The following is a 20,501-nucleotide window of genomic DNA, read 5'->3' as shown; positions in this document are numbered from 1 at the left end:
ATATAAAGTGCTTTACAAACCTTAACGTGCTATATAAATGCTAGTTGTTATTATTTTTATTACTGATAATTATAATCTTTATTGAGAATAGATTAAATTCCCTGTAAAATAACAGTAATGAAAAATTGATTAAAAATAATCTGTGGCATAAAAGAAACACACACAAATGCAGTTTACACATATATGTGAATATACACGTGGTATATGTATATTTATGCTATCTATTCATATATCTATACACACATATATCCACAGTTTTTGTATCCCATAAACTGTTGGTTTTTACAAATCTATTCCTTCATATATGTATATGCTTATATAGATTTCATTACATTGTATCACATGTATATGTTGTTATGTTATAGTATGCTACATTACATTATATTATGTGATATTGTTCTGTGCTGTGTTATGTTACAGTACATCATGTTGTTGCATTGTATTATATTATTTTGTATTGTGTTATGTCATATGGCATTATATATTATTGTATTGTCTCAGATTAGATTGTTATGTTATGTCATGTTTTGCTCTGATATGTTATGATATATCACACTGTAATTTAAACGCACTCAACTATGTATATGTAAATATATATGTACATATAATTCAAGGCAATGTAACATGACAATGTCATAGTACAAAAGTGTGTATGTATGCACATATACATATTTATGCACATATATACATGTAATATGCATATGTATGTACACATCTACACACCTATACATATGTCATAGATATATAAATGATTGATGGATCCCTACAAGAATTAAGTCCTTGGTTCTTAAATTTTCCCTCATACATTAGTTACTCAGATTGGTAGCTATTTCAGTTCCCCAAATCCTATCAGAGTGTTAATTTGTAATAGTATCAGTAGACACATGTAGTTTCCTGCAAAGAAAATGCATGAATATTAAATATTAGATATAGAATGTTAAATATGTCCTTCCATGTTGTATAAGTAACAATAAGGAAAGTTATAGACATTGCCTCCTGTCCCCCTTAACTCTTTAAAAAGAAAAAAAGAGAGAGAGAGAAAAATTAGAGATCCAAAGTACAAAAAGAAAAGGTCAATTACAGCTTTCCCCACAGACCAAGAAGCCAAACAAGGTAACAGTTTTATGAATAATATTGGAGCACACAGTTCTCTAACTGTACTCACTCAGTAGCACCACCAAATTTTGTAACCCAGTTTATGTTCTTCAGTATAGTTTACTACCCAACCACCAGGCTTATGTTCTGGGACACACTCAGACATTTCTGTGCTGCTAATTCCATGCAAGTAGTCCCTACCCTTACACTCAAGCTATAATTCTGTAACCAAAAGCAATGGAATGTACTTCTATCCAGCCACTAGAGGAGGAAGGAAAAAAAAAAAACCAAAAAGTCAGAATACTGTTTTGTTTGTGGTCTATGGAAACATCCAAAGAACTAAAGAAGAGCGAGACTGGGCAGGATAGCAGACATTGCTTGGGCAGGTACTTAGGTTAGTAAAAAGTCAATTCCCCAACATGATAGGACACAGAGGAAGTTTTGAAGTCTAGCCCCTGGGTGTAAATTTACCATAAAAGGGAAAGAACTCAGAAAGTTCAAGACAGGGAAATACAATGAAAAAAGACTGAAAACACCAGAGATATTGTGAGCAAAAAAAAAAAAAAAATCCTCAGAAAAATGTAGAATGAAAGCAGATAATTCAGTTGGGAAGGTACTACAATCAGAAAGGAAGATAGATATCAAGATATCTAAAGGAACATAAATAAATATTTTAAAATATAAGCAACTCTCAAAAGATGTTCCTTATCCAATGTGAAATTATAGTCATATCTGAAACTTGGTTATTGGAACTTGATGTTTTAAGATGCTATGAGACTATTAAGTGACTATTCTTCTGAGTCTAACTCCAGGTATGGATAGCAAGAAAGATGGTCTGAGCCTCCAATCCATGATGCCAGTAAGCCTGTGAGGTGCTGGCATGAACTAAAAAAGGTGATCTCATAGGAAGGGTGGGAGAGTGGCTGTTCAGCCTGGGCTGAGGTAGGATTCTCCTGACTCAGTTTCTCCACTGACACCTGGCAGACTCTAAGCCTCACTGAATGCAAGTTGACAACCTACTCCTGCCTGGAAATGATATGAAATGGGGAGATATTGTTTCCCTGCAAGGTCCCTACTCTTAGTGGCAATTTCCTGTAGTCAAAAGGTTTGTAAGTTTAATACCAGATCTATTAAATTATAGATTGTTGGTAGGGGAATATTTGAGGTCAAGTCTAAAATTAAACTATTAGGCTTAGGACTTTAGACCAACAACAGTAAGTTAGGGTCCTTTAATTCTTAGTAAATAGTGTGGAGACAAATAGGTCAAGGGCTTATGAAGTTAGCATACATAGTTATTATCTGTGTTTCAGTTGGTTAATGTTAAAAAAAAAATCCACTTGTCATCTATATTGTAAATGCTTTGAAAGAAATATCACCTGACCAAAAGTTGGAATTGTGTTATGTGATATGAACTGTGTTAAAAATGAAAAAAATGTAATGTTCTTCAACTGATCACACAATGTGCAATATTATTTCCAAGAAAAGGATAGTTCTCTAAAATGCTACCAGACTCAAAGTCAGATTTTTGCAGGACTAATGAACAACATAGGGTAAAGGTATGCCTGTACTCCCTAATAGGTCAGATCAAGTTACAGTGGGACTATTACATCCCTCACTGAAGGTAACAGAATGATAGTTCTATTAGTATTGCCTAAGACTTAGCTTTAGTGACAGCCATATTAAACCAATAACTCATACTGAGTTTGCAGTCTATTAAAATTACCAAGCCGTTCTACTTAAATTTCTCACAGATCCCAGGAATTACTCTGGAAATTGTTATATTTTTTCCCTGCTGGTTTTCTTTCTTCTGCTAATGGGAGACAGCCTGATACAACAGAGACAACCCTGAACTTAGCATCACCAGCTAGAATCTGAATCATGACTCTGCTACTCACTAACTATGTAAGTTTGATCCCATTACTTTACAACTCCTTCTACTGATCCAGACTGAAGAATTCAGCCTCTTAGGATGATATCACCACTGGCATCTGGGTTTCTTATGGGTTCTATAGTTAATAACTGCAACCCCAGTCTCAAAGCCTATTAGTATGGGATTGCCATCTTACTGGTGAAGATCAATTACCTGTACCTGTGTGAGGAGTGGGACTGAACTGGCAAGAGCGGCAGAGTGGGATGTCAGTCTTTTCAAAGTCTTTGGGCTCTGTAGTCACTGAGTCTCTTTGAACTTTGGGCACTTCTTGGCTTGAACTGAAAAACCTGAAAGATGGAAGATGCCAGGCCCACTCCAGGCTGCTGAAAGAAAAGACTCTGGGAAGAAGCTGGAATGAGAGGGGGTCCCTATCCCAACTTACTACACTAGAGACTTGTGGGAACTCTCCCTTGGGAGAGATCTGGGCTCTCTCTCTTGGTTGAGCTGAGTTACCTTGCTCCCAATGGGAGAACTTCTTCACTCTGTAATGTCAGATATATATTCTTCGGTATACTTTCTCTGATTTCTGTTTTGCTATTGAATTGGATAAAAAACTGCTTTGTGTGTGAAAAGAAAAAGGCAATTGAACAATTAACTCATGAAACACAGAATCTTGTGTATTACCAAGAAAACACAGAACTATAATAGAATGTTACCACATAGTTGAAGGGGCAAACCAGAATATTGAGAGAAGTGAAAATGGAAAAAAAAATGGTAAAATGCATAGACTGCATGGGGAAAAAATTGACAAGATAGAAAGACTTGAATCTATAGTGGTAATTTTCTCCAAAGAAGTGAAAAAGGAAATAGCATATTGAATATATTATAATATACTATTACAGTAGAAATTGGCAGTAGCATATCAGGACATAGCTAAATGTCTTTATTACCAGGAAGAGTCAGGAAGACCTGAGTGCTCATCTGACTAGAGATGCTTAGTAGTTGCATGACCCTGGACAAGTCACTTAATCTATATCTGCCTTAATTCACTGAAGAAGGAAAAAGCAAACCACTCCAGTTTTTTTTTTTGTTGTTGTTGTTGTTTTTGCCAATAAAACCCCATATATAGTATTGGCATTCTATGGCCCATGCAGACATGAGGAGTAGGACATGGCTGAACAACAAATATTGAGGACACAAATATATTGAAGTAAACAACAATATAAAAAATGAGAAGCAAAGAACAATAATGTCAAAAAATACATGCCTTCAATACAAGAAAAACACACTGATGTTAAGATAAGATGATAAGAAAGGATTTGTAGAATCAACCAAAGGATTCCTAAAATAACATGATAGAAAAAAACAAAACAACAAACCAATAAACAAACCAACCAACAAACTTAAAAATTGTAACAAAATAAGCAATACAAGAAAACTTACCCAAACTTAATACAGAAAATAAATCAGCATTTTAAATGATCTACTGACTATCTTCAAAACAAGAAAATGAGAATCCTTTGCTTCAGACTTTAAGGAAAATAGTAGCTAAATTTTAAAATGTTAATGCTAACAAAATTTGCAAGTGGTCAGCAGAAAGAATTTCAAATATAAAAGAAGGAAATTTAAATAACATAATACTATTATGAGCTCACCAAACTACAGAAAATAATGGAACAATATATGCCAGAAAGTAAAGGCACTCAAGATTCACCCCAAAATGGTATAATCTGAAAACCTAGCCTGGTCATCATTACGAAAAAAAGATCAAAAACTTATCTGAAGTGTTTCTATCAAAAAAAAAAAACAAAAGATAGACACAAATGTTTCATTCAACTTCCAAATACTTCAAACTACAGCAACAAAATAATGCTTAAAAAAGCTATGAATGAAATCATATGACTGAAATTATTGTATCCTTGGGGACTATTAAGAGAGAAAAAACACTATAATAAGAAAGACGCATGTAGTTTTTTAAAGCATTAATAAGTGGGAGACCAGTAAGAGATTTGTTTCTACAAATATACAATGAGATATAAGTGAAACAGGAGGTTGAAGAAACGGAATAAAAATGTAAAGAAATGGAACTGTCCCTACAGGTTTAGAGAAGTGGACCTGAAACTCCACAGAGGAAACCTCATAATTTCCCCACAGGTGAATCCATGTATTTGTTGGAACTAAACTGCAGAATAGGAGCTTTCATAAAAGAGTAGCAGGGAGGTAGAAAGTAATAAAAAAAAAAGTGTCACTTACTTTAACTAGTTCTGTGATCAATGAGAAAGAAAAAATCACCTCTGCAGTCTCTCATCAAGAAGAACTACAGAAGCATGAGTGAGGGGGCAAAGAGAAGGCTTAAAATAAAAGGGGGGTGGTGGAAGGGGAAATCAAGACTCAGAGGCAAAATAAGTCCCATTAAATAACACTCTCATGTAGGGGAAAATATATTCTATTATGTGAGATGGAGATATTACAATGAGTCTCATATAAAGGGATTGATGCTCAGAGATACCGCTTAAAAGTGTGTTTTATGGCCAACATTTCTCCAGACAAGGGAAATCAGAGCTACTGGGGATGAGACCCAATGGTGGCAGTGTTGGGGCATGAATCCAAAGTGGATATTACATGGCAAATGGGAAAGAAAATTATCATGTAGAGAAAGAGACTAGAATTGAATGGCATGATCATGAGTGCAGAGGAATTTATAATTCTGCCATATGCTTCTATCCTTATTACTTTTGTAAGAATAGATATTTCTAAGAGTAAGGCAAAACAGAAAAGTCAGGGAGGGAGCAAGCTCCATAAGGCAATGCAATGGAAATTATCTAGAGGAGGAAATTCCAATTCCTTACTTTAGACACTTTATTTAATCACATGAGAAACACAAAAAGAGTAAAAATAATACATCAGTATGAATATCATAAATCAAAGAATGAATGTTTAAAATAGGAGAACAGGAAGATAATGAAGAAAGCATTAAGAAGATAATGATAATGAAGAAAGCAATTTTGGGAAAAGATGGTTTTTTAAACAGGGTAGAGTAGAGAATATTTGTTGTTAACTACTTAACAGAGGAGATAAAGAAGGAAAAGTCATGGAGAATTAGATAACTAAATTTTTAAAAAGAAAGGAAAAAAAGCAATCAATAAGTTAAGTAAAATTTTCTCAGTAGAGAAAGGGTTGACAAACACATAGGGAAAAGGAGAAAATGAGAGCAAGAGGAAGTTAGCCTGTGGCAATAAATATTTTCATTTCCCTTTCACTGTCTTCAGCCCTCCACTTCCCAATGCCTTAGCAGGTAATGGGCACAAGAAACCTGAAACATAGCTCCTTCCACTCTGGAACCAGAGGGAGAATTTCAAAGAAAGGAAAAAGGCAAAGAAATGAGCAAAAAACAACAAAACAATCTGACCATAGAAAGTTATTATAGTGACAGGGAAGACCAAGATACAAACTCAGAAGATAACAACAATGTCAAAATATGTATGGATAAACCCCAAAGAAAAGTGGGAAGTTATCTCAATCCCAGAAAAAAGCTCATGGAAGAGCTTAAAAAGGAGTTCACAAGTCATATAAGAGAGGCAGAAGAAAAACTGGGAAAAGACATGAGTGATACAGGTCAAAAAGATGGCCCAGAACTTGGAAAACAGCTGAAAAGTAGAACTGACCAAATGGAAAAGGAGATGCAAAAACTCACTGAAGAAACCACTTCCTTAAAGAATGCAATTGCCAAAATGGAAGAGAAAATACAAAAGCTAATTGAGGAAAACAACATCTTAAAAGTTAGACTTGGGCAAATAGAAGCTAATAACTCTATGAGACATCATGAATCAATCAACTTCAAAAGAATAAAAACAAAGAAGAAAACATAAAATTCCTCATGGGATAAACAAATGACCTGGAAAATAGAGCTAGGAAAGACAGTATAAAAATAATTGCATTGGTGGGGAGGAGCCAAGATGGCTGAGTACAAAGATACACACATGCCACCTCCCAACCCACAGGCCATAAAATACCTGTAAAGAAGAACTCCCAACTAATTCTGGAGCAGCAGAAGCCACAGAACAATGGAGTGGAGGAGATTTCAGTTCCAGAGAGACCTGAAAAACTGACAAAAACGGTCCCTCGTGCACCAGACTCAGAGCAGAGCCCAGTCCTGCCTTGGCCATGTGGCACAGAGAGGAGCAGATCCGAGCAGGCTTCAGGGACAGAATCTCCAGCAGCAACCCAGGTCCCTCCACCCACAGACATCAAAGGTCAGTGAGAGGGTCTTTTCAGCTTGCCAAGAGGGGAGCGGGGTGTCTCATAACTCAGGCCCCCTCAGGAGGCAGCAGCAGACAAGGGCTCCCAAAGCAGACAGGAGCTTGGATCTATTGTTGAAGGTCTCCATGTAACCCCCCTGAGGGAACTGAGCCCTGTGACGTGGCCCTGCCCCCACCCGAGCACCTGAACTTAATCTCACACTGAATAGCAGCCCAGCCCTGCCAAAGCCTTAAGGCTGGGAAGGAGCATTTGAATCTCAGACCTCAAGCACTAGCTGGGTGGATCTGGAGGCAAGTTGGGTGTGGAGAGGAAACTCTGAAGTCAAGTCACTGGCTGGGAAAATGCCCAGAAAAGGGGGTAAAAAAATAAGACCATAGAAGGTTACTTTCTTGGTGAACAGATATCTCCTCCCATCCTTTCAGAGGAGGAGGAAAAATGCTTGCCATCAGGGAAAGACATAGAAATCAAGGCTTCTGTATCCCAAACATCCAAAATAAATATTCAATGGGCTCAGGCCATGGAAGAGCTCAAAAAGGATTTTGAAAATCAAGTTAGAGAAGTGGAGGAAAAACTGGGAAGAGAAATGAGAGAGATGCAAGAAAAGCATGAAAAGCAGGTCAACACCCTGCTAAAGGAGATCCAAAAAAATGCTAAAGAAAATAACACCTTGAAAAATAGACTAACTCAATTGACAAAAGAGGTTCAAAAAGCCAATGAGGAGAAGAATGCTTTCAAAAGCAGAATTAGCCAAATGGAAAAGGAGGTCCAAAAGCTCACTGAAGAAATTAGTTCTTTCAAAATTAGAATGGAACAGATGAAGGCTAATGACTTTATGAGAAAGCAAGAAATCACAAAACAAAACCAAAAGAATGAAAAAAGGGAAGATAATGTGAAACATCTCATTGGAAAAACAACTGACCTAGAAAATAGATCCAGGAGAGACAATTTAAAAATTATGGGAGTACCTGAAAGCCATGATCAAAAGAAAGAGCCTAGACATCATCTTTCATGAAATTGTCAAGGAAAACTGCCCTGACATTCTAGAAACAGAGGGCAAAATAAGTAATCAAGGAATCCATTGATCACCACCTGAAAGAGATCCAAAAAGAGAAACTCCTAGGAACATTGTGGCCAAATTCCAGAGTTCCAGGTCAAGGAGAAAATATTGCAAGCAGCTAGAAAGAAGCAATTCAAGTATTGTGGAAATACAATCAGGATAACACAAGATCTAGCAGCTTCTACATTAAGGGATCGAGGGTGTGGAATATGATATTCCAGAAGTCAAAGGAACTAGGACTCAAACCAAGAATCACCTACCCAGCAAAACTGAGTATAATACTTCAGGGGAAAAAATGGTATTTCAATGAAATAGAGGACTTTCAAGCATTCTTGATGAAAAGACCAGAGCTGAAAAGAGAATTTGACTTTCAAACACAAGAATGAAGAGAAGCATGAAAAGGTAAACAGCAAAGAGAAGTCATAAGGGACTTACTAAAGTTGAACTGTTTACATTCCTACTTGGAAAGAAAATATTTGTAACTCTTGAAACTTTTCAGTATCTGGGTAGTTGGTGGGATTACACACACACACACACGCATGCACATGCACACACACACATAGACAGACAGCACAGTGTGAATTGAATAGGATGGGATCATATCTTAAAAAATGAAATTAAGTGGTGAGAGAGAAATATATTGGGAGGAGAAAGGGAGAAATGGAATGGGGCAAATTGTCTCTCACAAAAGAGGCAAGCAAAAAACTATTAAGTGGAGGGAAAAAGAGGGGAGGTGAGAGAAAAACATGAAGTTTACTCTCATCACATTCCACTAAAGGAAGTGATAAAATGCACACTCATTTTGGTATGAAAACCTATCTTACAATACAGGAAAGTGGGGGAGAAGGGGATAAGCAGGGTAGGGGGAATGATAGAAGGGAGGGCAATGGGAGGACGGAGCAATTTGAAGTCAACACTCTTGGGGAGGGACAGGATCTAAAGAGTAGATAGAAGCAATGGGGGGCAGGACAGGATGAAGGGAAATATAGTTAGTCTTACACAACACGACTATTATGGAAGTCATTTGCAAAACTACACAGATATGGCCTATATTGAATTGCTTGCCTTCCCAAAGGGAATGGGTGGGGAGGGAGGGATGAAGAGAAGTTGGAACTCAAAGTTTTAGGAAAAACTCTCAAGTACTGTTCTTGATATTAGGAAATAAGGAGTACAGGTAATGGGGTATAGAATGTTATCTGGCCCTGCAGGACAAAAGAGAAGATGGGGATAAGGGAAGGGAGGGATGATAGAAGAGAGGGCAGATTGCTGATAGTTCCAGAGAAGAAAACACTGTTTGTGGTTGCAGACCAGAGCACAGGCCAGGAAAACAGTAAAAACTTCTCCTTAAATCTTACTGTCTTGCCTAGAAGTGTCTCTGAAAACAGCTAGACAAATACTGTGATGCTTGGTACAATGTATCCTCCACACTGGATGCAGAGCTCAACTTGAATAGAGTTAGAAGTCAACTAATAGGTGGGGAAAATGGGCAAACAATATAAAAAAATACTCTGACTTTTGAAAGTTGCTATGGTAAAGAGGAACATCAAAACACACACTCAGAAGACAATAAAGTTGAATGTCCAATATCCAAAGCCTCCAAAAAAATATGAATTGGTCACAGGCCATGGAAGAGTTCATAAAGGATTTTGAAAATCAAATAAGGGAGGTAGGGGGAAAATTGAGAAGAGAAATAAGAGCAATGCAAGAAAATCAAGGAAAATGAGTTAGCAACTTGCAAAAGGAGACCCCAAAAATTCTGAAGAAAATAGCACCTTTAAAAATAGACTAACTCAAATGGCAAAAGATGTCCCAAAAGCCAATGAGAAGAAAAATGACTTAAAAAGCAGAATGGGCCAAATAGAAAAGGAAGTTCTAAAGTTCACTGAAGAAAAGAATTCCTTACAAATTAGAATGGAGCAAATAGAAGATAATGACTATGAGAAATCAAGAAACAATCACACAAAACCAAAAGAATGAAAAAATAGAAGGCAATGTGAAATATCTCATTGGAATAAAACAACTGACCTGCAAAATAGATTCGGGAGAGATTATTTAAAATACCTCAAAGCTATGATAAAAAAGAGCCAAGACATCATCTTTCAAGAAATTATCAAGGAAAACTGCCTTCATATTCTAGAATCCGAGGGTAAAATAGAAATGGAAGGAATCCACCAATCACCTCCTGAAAAATGAGGACTGTCAGGGATATTATAGCCAATTTCCAGAGTTCCAAGGTCAAGAAGAAAATATTGGAAGCAGACAGAAAAAAAGCAATTCAAGGACTGTCGAGCCACAAACAGGATAACACAAGATTTCGTAACTTCTATGTTAAGGAACCAGAGGTCTTGGACTATGATATCACAGAGGTCAAAGGAGCTAAGATTAAAACCAAGAACCATCTACCCAACAAAACTGAGTATAATCCTTCAGAGGAAAGAAAATGGACATTGTATGAGATTGAGGAACTGTAAACATTCTTGATGAAAAGACCAGAGGTAAATAGAAAATTTATTTTCAAATTCAAGACTCAAGAAAAGCAGAAAAAGAATTAGGAAAGAGAAATCATAAGGGGCTTAGAAAATTTAAACTATTTATATTCCAACATAGGAAGATGATATTTGTAATTCAAAGGATTTTTCTCATTATTAGGTTAGTTAGAAGGAGTATATATAGACAGAGGTGTGAGTTGAATATGAAGGTATGATATCTATTTTTTTAAGTATTTATTTTTAGTTTTCAACATTCATTTTCACAAAATTTTGAGTTCCAAAATTTCTCCCCATCTCTCCCTTTCCCCACCCATTCATTCTGATTACCCCTTCCTGCAATCTGACCTCCTTTCTACTGCCCCTCCTTTCCCTTATTCCCATCTTCTTTCTTGAATTATAGGTCAAGATAAATTTCTATAACCCATTATCTGTATTTCTTATTTCCCAGCTGTATACAAAAACAATTCTCAACATTTTTTCCTAAAACTTTGAGTTCCAACTCCTCTTCCTTCTTCTGTCCCCACCCATCCTCAGTGAGAAGGCAAGCAATTCAATATAGGCTACATATGTGTAGTTTTGCAAATGACTTCCAAAATAGTCATGTTGTGTAAGACTAACTATATTTCCCTCCATCCTATCCTTCCTTCCCACTTATTCTATTCTCTTTTTTGACCTTGTCCCTCCCCAAAAGTGTTTCTTTCTAATTGCTCCCTCCTCCCATTTGTCCTATCTTCCATCATCCCCTTGCCTGCTTATCCCCTTCTCCCCTACATTCCTGTAGCGTAAGACAGATTTTCATACCAAATTGAGTGAGCATGTTATTCCTTCCTTAAGTCAAATATGATGAGAGTGAGCTTCACTTTTCCTTCTCACCTCCCTCCTTTTTCACTCCATTGAAAAAGCTTTTTCTTGCCTCTTTTATGAGATATTATTTGCCCCATTCTATTTCTCCCTTTCTACTCCCAATGTACTACTCTATTACCCCTTCATTTTTTTAGATATGATTCCTTCCTATTCAACTCACCCTGTGCTCTCTGTCCTATACACATACACACACACACACACACACACACACACACACACACACACACCTGCTCCACTCTAATTTATAAAGAACTGTTATCTTCAGTGAGTTTTTGAACCTCCTTTTTCATTTGGTTAACTATGATTGTTAAAGCATTCTTCTCCTCATTGGCTTTTTGGACCTCTTTTGCCAGTTGAGTTAGTCTATTTTTAAAGGTTTTAAAGTCTTCAACTTTTTTTTAAGTCTCCTTTAGCAAGCTGTTGACTCACTTTTCATGATTTTCTTAAATTGCTCTCATTCCTCTTCCTAATTTTTCCTCCACCTCTTTTACTTGATTTTCAAAATCCCTTCTGAGCTCTCCCATTGCCTGAGACCATTACATATTTATTTTGGAGGCCTCTGATGGTAAGTATTGGTCTTCCTCATCTGAAAGGATGGAATGAAATACCTGGTCACCAAGAAAGTAACTTTCTATAGTCTTATTTTTTTCCTTTTCTTGAGCATTTTTCCAGGCAGTTGCTTGACTTTTAAGTCCTTTGTCAAGAGGACAGTATATTCTGGGGACCTGTAAGTTCTCAGTTCCTCTAAGGTAACACAATCAAGGGAGAGTTTACTCCTCTCCTGGCCTCTGCTCTGTTCTGGAAGCTACCAAAGCTTTTCTGCCTAGGATTACAAGTAGAATTCCCTTTCCAGAGCCTCCACAAACTCCACCACACCATCCAGCACTCTTCCTTATCCCCAAACCACCACTCAGGAGTGAGACTCATCTCAGTTAAGCTGAAGGCTCCAAAAATGGATGCTGCTGCTCCTGCCTCCACTACCACCTGTGCTGATGCTGGGGGAGGACCCTGCTTCCTTCTCACCCAGGAGAAAAAGCTTTTTCACTGACCTTTGAAGTGTTTTTGACATTTGTGGGTAGAGGGATCAGAAAACCAACAGTGCTGTTGAGGATTCCTCCCCGGAGGCCTGATATGTCCCTGTACCTAATGCACTGCATGGCTAAGGCTGGGCTAGGCTTCATGGATTGCACTCCACTCTGTGCTCCATGTGATAGACCTTTTCATTCAGCCTACCAGGCTACCTTGGGCTGGAAATACGTTTCACTCTTCCATTTTGTGGATTCTGCTGGTCTAGAATTTGTTTAGAGTCATTTTTTACAAGTATTTTATGAGCTATGTGGAAAGAGCTAGAGTATGTGAATCTTTCTACTGACATTTTGGCTCTGCCCTCTCCATCCAGAGTATAATATCTTAAATATATATATAAAACTAAGGGGTCAAAGAGGAATGTACTGGGAGAAAGAGAAAGGAAGAGTTAGAATGGGGTAAATTATCTTACATAAAAGAGGCAAGAAAAAAGCTTTTACAATAAAGGGGAAGAGGTGAGAGGTGAGAGAGTGTGAGTAAACATTACTCTCATCAGAATTGGCTCAAAGAAGGAGTAACACACACACTCAAATGGGTATAGAAATCTATCTTACCTTTTCTGTGTTATGGACAACCTTGGCAGATTGGTAAAATCTATGAACCCTTTTCCAGAATAATGACTTTAAATGAATAAAATAAAATACATAAAATTTCAATGGAAACCAGTTGTATTGAAATAAACATGAAATTTTTCCCACTGAAATTCACAGATGACCTGAAATGTGTCCATAGAGTCATTATAGGTCCATGTCCCCCAAACTAACAGCCCCTAATTTACACAACTATTTTTTACTCTTTCTGTAGTATGATGATGAGAACATTACATTTTTGTCATGACTTCATCAAACTGTCATGATGCATTTTTGCAGTAGTCACTATAAAAAAGTGTTTTGTTATTGTTGTTTTCCAAACAAATTGCTAACTTAAATGAGTCAGAGCTTCCTTAAATCAATAAATGAAGCCACTCTCCAATTCATAAATGCTCAAAGGATATGAACAGGCAATTTTCAGATGAAGAAACCAAAATTATCTATAGACCTATGAAGAAGTGCTCTAAATTACTTCTGATTAGAGAAATGCAAATTAAAACAACTCTGAGATACTACCTCATACCTATTAGAATGGCTGATAATATGACAAAAAATGAAAATGATAAATTTTAGAGATGATGTGAGAAAATTAGGACACTGATGCTCTGTCAGTGAAGTTGTGAACTGATCCAATCATTCTGGAGAGCAATTTGAAACTATGCCCAAGGAGCAACCAAAACTGTGTATACCTTTGATCCAGTAATATTACTACAATCCCTGTGTCCCAAAAAAGATCTTAACAAAGGGAAAAGGACCTAGATGTGCAAAAATATTTATAGCAGCCCTTTTCATGGTTGCAAAATAGTGGAAATTGAAAGTATAGCCATTGATTGGGAAATGGTTGAACACACTGTGGCACATGAATGTAATTGAATACTCTTGTGTAATAAGAAATGATGAACAGGTACATTGCAGAAAAGCCTAGAAAGGCTTCTAAAAACTGATGCAAAATGAATGAGGAGAACCAAGGAAACACTGTACACAATATCAACAAAATCTTGTGATCATCATCTATGAATGACTCTGCTTTTCTCAGGAATACAATGATCCAAGATAAGTACAAAGAACTCAAAAAGGACAATACTATCCAAATTAAAAAAAAAAAGAACTGATAGACCCTGAATGCAGATCAAAGCATATTTTTTTCCACTTTATTCTTTCTCATTCTTTTCCTTTTGATCTGTTTCTTCTTCCAGAACTAGGATAAATATAGAAATATGTTTGACATGATAATATATATATACATATATATATATATATATACATACATATATAAATTATATCAAACTGCCTACCATTTTAAGAAAAGGGGAAGGGAGGGACGAAAAAATGGAACTCAAAGTCTTATAAAATTGAATGCAAAAATTTTGTTGACATGTCATTATGAGAAAAAATAAAATACTACTTAAAGAATAATAATGAAACACATCAAAAAGTAAAGATATGAATAGAATAAAATTGAAAACCTGAAAAAAAAACTGTGCATCCGTTCAATCCAAAAATACAGAATTTCCATTCATTCTATACCACAAACCAAAATGAAAATCTCACAATATAAATAGGCATAAAAAATGAAATTGTATTTTGTTATAAGGAACCAAAGAAAACAACCTAATATTAAAATTAAACTCTATGATTCAAATGTTACCTAAATTCATAAAGGAAAAATAAATGGAATTACAAAAAGACATAATAAAGCAATAATAGTAGGAGATTTTAATATCATTCTCTCAGATTTAGAGAAGTCTAACAGAAAATTAATGAAAGAGAAAATGTAGAATCTAATAAATTGTTGGAGAAATAAGTTAAAAAATTATGGTATTTTCTGAGTGCTACCATGGAAGAATATGCTTAATCTTAGCACCACATATAACTTTTTAAAAAAAACTGAATATGAGTTAAAGAGCTAGTAAAATAAGATAAAAATAATGAACACATTCTTATGGACTATAATAAAATAAAAATAGCAACAAACTCAAGGAGCACAGGCAAAAGAGACAGATCAAATGGAGATAATAATGAAATTATAAATTATAAATAGTCAAAGAACAAATCAGAGGAACAATTACTAATTGTGTAAAAATATTGATTAAACAATATCAAAACTTCTGAGATGTAGCTAGAAAACTCTTCCAAGGAAAAATAGACCCCATTTTGTATATCCTGTACAAAATAGAAAAACAAAGGAACAATTTTTAAGTTAAAATAAATAATGGATATTTAAATTTAATATCTATCTAAAAATGAAGTCCAATAAATATATCATCCAGAAACAAAGACAGAAGCAAAAATATTGGAAATTAAAGAGAAATACACAAACTTGAAACAAAATTACTATAAAAATTATAAACAAAAATATTAAAAGCTTTGATAATACCAATAAAAGTGATAAAGCTTTAGCCAACCTCTTTTAAAAGAGGAGGGTAAAAATTAAATCAATAGAAAAGGAAAGGATGAAGTGAAATTAAAATGAACATCACTACCACCACTCAATATACCAGGAATTCATTTTCCCACAAATAAAGCACCAGTGAGAAGAAAGAGCACATGCAGAGCACATATGGGCAGAAAAGTACTTAAGTAAAGAACACATATGAATAATGAAACTCAGAACTACCGCATTATATTTAAAGTCCATGTTCTTTCATTTCTTGTATCCTTTTATTGTTTTTTTCTTGACATATTTCAAGTGGCAGGTCAGCCAACTGGATTCCCTTGTTCTGACCTTCTCTGTAGCATAATGTCCAATAGTCAATGCTTCCCCACCTTGAATCCATAGCTGATTTGTCCATTCCACCAGAAAGCACTCTGCTTGGAGCTCTCTTGCCTGACTGCTAAGAGTATATTTCAGTTGTGTAAAAGTTCTTTAGGGGCATGCATTTTCCTTTGGAGCTTAGCTGGGCTAGAATTCCATCAAGATCCTCTTTACATGTCATAAAAGTGTAACAACATGAAAATAAAAATTATCTGAATTTATTTTAAGAAACAAGTGGCTTTCTCTGCTACTGTCTTCTTTTATCCTCTGTGATTTAATTGATATGTATGTGGTGTGAGAGTAATCAATTGACCATTAGCAGCATTCATGTCCTAACATGTCCCACTATATTAAAATATTATGATATGAGGACATATAATAGAATCTAATATATCATATAATACATATAATATATGCTACACATATTATTTCCTCCTTGTTTGTATCACTTTTTAGTTTGTTTTGGTTTGTTTATATCAATGTGGCATCAATCTCTACCTCTAATCTTCCCTATCTTCCATTATCTTGCCAAATGACATTCCTAATCCATCAAATATCTCAAATTCTTCATCTCTCTCTCTCTCTCTCTCTCTCTCTCTCTCTCTCTCTCTCTCTCTCTGCATTTCTGTCTCTCTCCTCATATGGGACTCTACCTGTTTTTTTTCACATATGATTCTATTTTAATAGCATTAATCAGTAATCCTTCATTGCATTGTTCCAAGCTTATATATAAAACAGCCATATTGTAGAAAGCAGACTTCTTAAAAAAAATTTTGAAGAAATAAATTTCAAGAATGATAAGAACAAAAAAAAAATTCCAGAGCTTATTATTACTTGAAAAAAAGATGATTAAAAAACATAAACAACAAACAACCTAAATGACCAATATCCCATCTAAATTGCTTTTCTAATGGTAATCATCTAAAACGTATTGAGTATATCCTAAATAAGTGTACTAGTAGAGATAAGACAAGCTTTTAAAAACAATATTCCTCAGCATTATTATCATCAAACAATAGAGAAAAGAAGGAAATAATATAAGATACTGATGTTTTTATTGTTTGTTGATTGTTTTTTAAAAAGATATTTTGAGTTGGTAGAGTAAAATGCTAACATAAATCTCTCTTCCTAAAGGACTCTACAATTTATATGACAAATTATTCAAGATTCCTTAAAGGACTTTATGATTGTGATAATGATTTTTTATGGCCCTGTGAAAAAAATAACATGAAAAGCATATCTTGGAAATGTATTTTCACTAAAGTGTTTGCTGTCACCAATGAAGAATTCTGGTCCAACTTGAAGAGAGATTATGTAAGAAAACTAAAATCTTCCAAATGCTCCTGTTTCTGATGATATCATTTTCATTTCATCAAATCCTGGAACATTGCATTGTCTTTTGGATATGACTCATATCACTCAAGAGTTTGATCTAGTCATTGAAAAGAAAAAAAAAAAGATTATTTATTGCCTAGATTATGACTTGCAATTGGGTGACTAGATTTTGTCTAATGGAAATAAAGGAATTGTCTAGAATTTTGTAGAAAGGTGAGAGTTTAATAGATTACCTTGGGGAAATTGCAAATTTCCTTAAGTAACCCACTGATGTTTTCATATGTCTATGAGTCATAGAATGCTATAGACTTAAAAAAATAAAAATAGTTATCACACATACTGCAGTAGAAAGGCATATGACCAATATTACAAGTATTTTTTAAATATTAATTATCATTTTTCCTTCTTTTTTCATTTCCTTATTTGTTTATTTTTAGTTTTCAACATTCATTTCCACAAGATTTGAGTTCCACAATTCTCCCCATCTGTCACCTCCACCCACCCCAAGACACCATGCATTAATCCTTCTTCCAATCTGCCCTCCCTTCTATCACACCCCTCCCTTTCCTTATCCCCATCTTCTCTCTTTTCTTGTAGGGCAAGATAGATTTCTATACTCATTTCTTATTTCCCAGTTACATGCAAAAACAATTCTCAACATTCGTTTCTAAAACTTTGAGTTCCAACTTCTCGCCCTTCTTCCCTCCCCACCCATCCCCACTGAGAAGATAAGCCATTCAATACAGGCTATACAAGTGTAGTTATGGAAAAAAATACTTATGTTGTGAAAGGCTAACTATATTTCCCTCCATTATATCTTGCCCCCTATTCATTTTATTCTCTCTTTTGACCTTGTCTTTCTCCAAAAGTATTTACTTCTAATTACTCCTTTATCCCATTTGCCTTCCCTTCTATGATTCCCCCACCTCACTTATCTCCTTTTCCCCTACTCTCCTGTAGTGTAAGATAGATTTTCAAACGAAATTGAGTGTACATGTTATTCCCTCTTTAAGCCAAATGTGATGAGAGTAAGCTTCACTTTTTCCCTCTCACCTCCACCCTTTCCCCCTCATTGAAAAAGCTTTTTCTTGCCTTGTTTATGAGAGATAATTTGCCCCATTTTATGTCTCCCTTTCTCCTCTAAATATATTCTTCTCTCCCCCATTAATTTGATTTTTTAGATATCATTCGTTCCTATTCTACTCATCCTGTGCCCTCTGTCGACGTGTGTGTGTGTGTGTGTGTGTGTGTGTGTGTGTGTGTGTGTGTGTGTGTAATTCCTCCAAGTACCCAAATACTGAGAAACGATTTGAGAGTTACAAATATTATCATTCCATGTAGGAATGTAAACAGTTCAGCTTTAGTAAGTCCCTTATGATTTCTCTTTCCTGTTTACCTTTTTTTGCTTCTCTTGATTCTTATGTTTGAAAGTCAAATTTTCTATTCAGCTCTGGTCTTTTCATCAGGAGTGCTTGAAAGTCCCCTATTTCATTGAATAACCATTTTTTTCCCCTGAAATATTATATTCAGTTTTGCTGGGTAGATGATTCTTGGTTTTAATCCCAGTTCCTTTGACTTTTGGAATATTTTATTCCAAGCTCCTTGATCTCTTAATGTTGAAGCTGCTAGATCTTGTGTTATCCTGATTGAATTTCCACAATACTGAAATTGTTTCTTTCTGGTTGCTTGCAATATTTTCTCCTTGACTTGACACCTCTGAAATTTGGCTACAATATTCCTAGGAGTTTCTCTTTTAGGATCTCTTTCAGGAGGTGATTGGTGGATTCTTTCAATATTTATTTTACTCTCTGGTTCTAGAATATCACAGCAGTTTTTCTTGATAATTTCATGAAAGATAATGTCTAGGCTCTTCTTTTGATCTTGGCTTTCAGGTAGCCCCATAATTTTTAATTTTTCTCTCCTGGATCTATATTCCAGATCAGTCATATTTCCAGTGGGATATTTCACATTGTCTTCTGTTTTTTTATTCTTTTGGTTTTGTTTTGTAAGTTCTTGGTTTCTTATAGTCATTAGCTTCTACTTGCTCCATTCTAATTTATAAAGAACCATTTACTTTGGTGAGTTTTTCAACCTTCTTTTCCATTTGGCTAATTCTGCTTTTTGAAGCATTCTTCTTTTCATTGACTTTTTGGACCACTTTTGTCCTTTGAGTTTGTCTATTTTTAAAGGTGTTATTTTCTTCAGCATTTTTTTTGGATCTCCTTTAGCAAGTTGTTGACTCGCTTTTCATGGTTTTCTTGCATTGTTCTCATTTCTCTTCCCAATTTTTCCTCCACCTCTCTTACCTGATTTTCAAAATCCTTTTTGAGTTCTTCTATGACTTAAGACCATTGCATATTTATTTTGGAAGTTTTGATGCAGGCTTGACTTTTATGTCTTCCTTTGATGGTATGCATGATTCATCCTCATCTGAAAGGATGGAGAAAATACTGTTCACCAAGAAAATAATCTTCTACAGTCTTATTTTTTTCCCCTTTTTGGACATTTTCCCAGCCAGTTACTTGACTTTTGATTCCTTTGTCAAGAGGAGGATATACTCTGGGGACCTGTAAGTTCTCAGTTACTCCAAGGTGGCCCAATCAAAGGAGAGGAGTTACTCCTCTCATGGCCAGTGCTCTGATCTGGGAACTACTGCAAGCTTTTCTACCCAGGATCCTCTCCAAGCCTCTACCAGCTCCACCATGCCAGTGCTCCTCCTCACTACAGGGCAGCCACTCTGGGCTGAGCTGCAGATCAGCAGCTCAATTCCCCCAGGGTCTGTAGACTGAGGGCTCCAAAAACAGATGCTACTGCCACCTAAGGCCAGTGCTAAGGGAGGACCCTGCTCCCTTCTCCCCCCAGTGAAAGAGCTTCCTTATTGACCTTTGAAGCTCTCTTTGGTGTTTGTGGGTTGAGGGATCTGGGAATCACGGCTGCTGCCCAGGGTTCTGCCTGCTCCAGTCCTGTCCTTCCCATGTGGCAGCCAATGCTGAGCTGCACTCCACTCCAAGCCTGTACAATAGACCTTTCCTGTCAACCTTCCAGACTGCCTTGGACTACAAATCTCTTTCACTCTGTCATTTTGTGGTTTCTGCTACTG

This window comes from Notamacropus eugenii, chromosome 4 (assembly GCF_028372415.1).
Source record: "Notamacropus eugenii isolate mMacEug1 chromosome 4, mMacEug1.pri_v2, whole genome shotgun sequence".
NCBI lineage: Eukaryota > Metazoa > Chordata > Mammalia > Diprotodontia > Macropodidae > Notamacropus > Notamacropus eugenii.
Note: the sequence above shows the minus strand (reverse complement) of the source record.